The sequence below is a fragment of the Diceros bicornis genome, chromosome 7, assembly GCF_020826845.1.
Source record: "Diceros bicornis minor isolate mBicDic1 chromosome 7, mDicBic1.mat.cur, whole genome shotgun sequence".
NCBI classification, from domain to species: domain Eukaryota; kingdom Metazoa; phylum Chordata; class Mammalia; order Perissodactyla; family Rhinocerotidae; genus Diceros; species Diceros bicornis.
In genome coordinates, this window is record NC_080746.1 from 63626556 (window position 1) to 63629532 (window position 2977).

Genomic DNA, 2977 nt, shown 5'->3' on the forward strand with positions numbered 1-2977 from the left:
TAATGAATACTTAAACATGTGTTCAGTGAGGATTTGAGGATGGGGTAGTAAGGGTAAATATTGTAATATTGGTTGAAGAAGATTTATGTTCAAAATGAGGGTAGCAGCATGGATGTCATACTGTGTTTCTTGTTATACAGATTAAATTCAGATTAAACCTTTCCTAAAACATGCCCAGACTTCCATAATTCTTGATCTTCGACTCACATCTCTCAGCACTGGTACTTGAATAGCTTGATAATCTCTTGCTTAATTTCCTGAGTTCATACTCCATAAACAATGGGTTTCAGGGCTGGTGGTATGAGGTGGTGCAAGACGTTGAGAGAATGGGTACCTCAGAGGGCACCTTCTTTCTTGCCTTGTTTGTGAAGATGAAGACTAACAGCAATGTCTAGAAGAAAAGTATAAGAATGAGATGAGAACCACAAGTACTCAAGACCTTGGTGGCTGCACCTCCTGACTGCAGATGCATAACAGCCCTCATGAGGAAGTGGTAGGATAGTAAGATGAGCACCAGATCAGAACCTAACAGGCACCAAACACTCACAAACTGGTAGAGTTTGTTTAGGTGAATATCCCCACAGGAGAGCTTTGCTACAGAAATGTTGGCACAGATACAGTTCTCCACCACATTGCTGGCACAGTAGTTGAGCCTGGCAGCCAGAACTGGTGGGGCAGTGTGGCCAGCAAATTGCGGAAGACGATGAAGACGGCTGCATTAATGACAAACTGTTCAGTGATGATGGATGGGTACCGCAGTGGGTGGCAGATGGCCACATAACGGTCATAGACCATGACCAGAAAGGTGGAGGACTCCATGGGAAGGGATGCATTCATGATGAACATCTGCAGGAAGCAGCCTGCAAAGCTGATGGGCTTCAAGTTGAACCAGAAGATGAGCAGGACCTGCCAGAATCATTATTCTCAAACACTGTGCATTCATTCCCACCCTGGGGTACCTAAACCTGGGAGAACCCTCAGATGGCTTCAACCATCCGTATCCTAAAACCACAGCCCCCAAATCCCAGCTGAGACAGAATCCTAATTTCAAATACCTTCTATGTGCATCCCCATCTACAAAGCCTGATTTATTCTTTTTCTCTCCATCTGTAGACCGTGATTTTTGTTTAAAAATGTTTATTTCTAGCCTGTCTTTTCCTGATCTCCAGAGGTCTTACCCAAACTCCAGCTGGACACAACTGCCCATCTAAATGTATCACAAGAACATCAAACCCAGTAAGTCCAATACTTATATTTGGATACCCACCAACCTCTCCATACACATAAACCTCCAATTATGCTCCCTATATCAGTATATGACATAAATGTACATCCAGTTACATTTTATTTTTTTGTTTTGTTTTGTTTCGTGAGGAAGATCAGCCCTGTGCTAACATCTGCCAATCCTCCTATTTTTTTTTTGGCTGAGGAAGACCAGCCCTGGGCTAATATCCATGCCCATCTTCCTCCACTTTGTATGGGATGTCCCCACAGCATGGCTTGCCAAGCAGTGCGTCGGTAAGCGCCTGGGATCCCAACCGGCCAACCCGGGGCCGTCGCAGCAGAGCGCACACTTAACCGCTTGTGCCACCGGGCCGGCCCCCCCCCTTTTATTTTTTTGTGAGGAAGATCAGCCCTGAGCTAACATCTGCCAATCCTCCTCTTTTTGCTGACGAAGACTGGCCCTCTGTTAACATCTGTGCCCATCTTCCTCCATTTTATATGGGACGCCGCCACAGCATGGCCTGACAAGCCGTGCGCCACGGGGATCCAAACCAGCGAACCCGGGCCCGGCAGTGGAGCGTGCGCACTTAACTGCTTGCGCCACGGGGCAGGCCCCTTCCATCCAGTTACATTTTAGAAATTAAATTCTAGAGCCCTGGGCCGGCCCGTGGCTTAGCGGTTAAGTGAGCGCGCTTTGCTGCTGGGGCCTGGGTTCCGATGCCAGGCGCGCACTGATGCACCGCTTCTCCGGCCATGCTGACGCCGCGTCCCGCATACAGCAACTAGGAGGATGTGCAACTATGACGTACAACTATCTACTGGGGCTTTGGGGAAAAAATAAATAAATAATATTATTAAATTCTAGAGCCCTTGGGTGTTAGGGTAGAGTCATTCAGAGTCAAGTAAAATCTCCCTAGAAGTAAAAAGAAGGTCAAAGCTTAGAATATCACTGACTGAGACACTGAGAGAGGGCCTGCCAGTTGGTAAAAAAATGAAACTTTAAAAAAAACATGGGCATTGAGAATGAGAGTGGACACTACTCTAAAGGCGCTATTTAGAGAAAGATGACTGAGTCTCTAAGAGTGAATCCCGGGAGTGTCTGACCCTGTGGATGACTGCGAGGCAGAGGATGACAACCAGCATAGAGAGGATGGCAAGCAGGTAGTACATGGGTTCATGCAGAGATGCTTCCTGCCAGATGGCGAGCAATAACACAAAGTTGGCCTCAAGAGCCAAAACCAGGAGAGAAGCCAGGACTATAGATAGCCAGTGCTGTGTGTCCTGCATTCCTGGGAAGCATATCATCTGGAATTCAGTCACCCGGGTCCCTGTGGTGTTGAGAGATAACACCATGACTGGCAGGTGGGCCTGGAACTGACTGGAAAGAAAGAGACATAAATTTAAGGTTTGACTATTTCCGTAATAATGTTCTAACTGATCTATCTGCCTCCATTCTAGGCCGTCAAGATTCACCGCAATTCAGTTGACATAGAATCTGTCTAAAATTTAAATTAGACCACATCACTCCTTGTTAAAACAATTTCCTTAGCATTTATAATTTTATGAATAAAGAGTAACTCCTTTCACATGACTGTTTTCCAACTCCCTTCACGTGTGTTCCAACTCCACACCTAGACCCAGCCACCTATAGAACGTGATTTGATGTCTCACCTCTGTGTTTTTACATGCATCATATTCTTCTCCTTGAACCAACTCTCTTGCCCTCAAATAACTAAATTCTGCTTGTCCCATT

At 46.1% G+C, this 2977-nt stretch overlaps 1 pseudogene; it reads right to left on the reverse strand.

Moving 5' to 3' along the window:
• Positions 1-212: 212 nt before the first annotated feature.
• On the reverse strand, positions 213-2577 carry LOC131408085 (olfactory receptor 56A4-like; annotated as a pseudogene).
• Between the last annotated feature and the right edge of the window lie 400 nt (positions 2578-2977).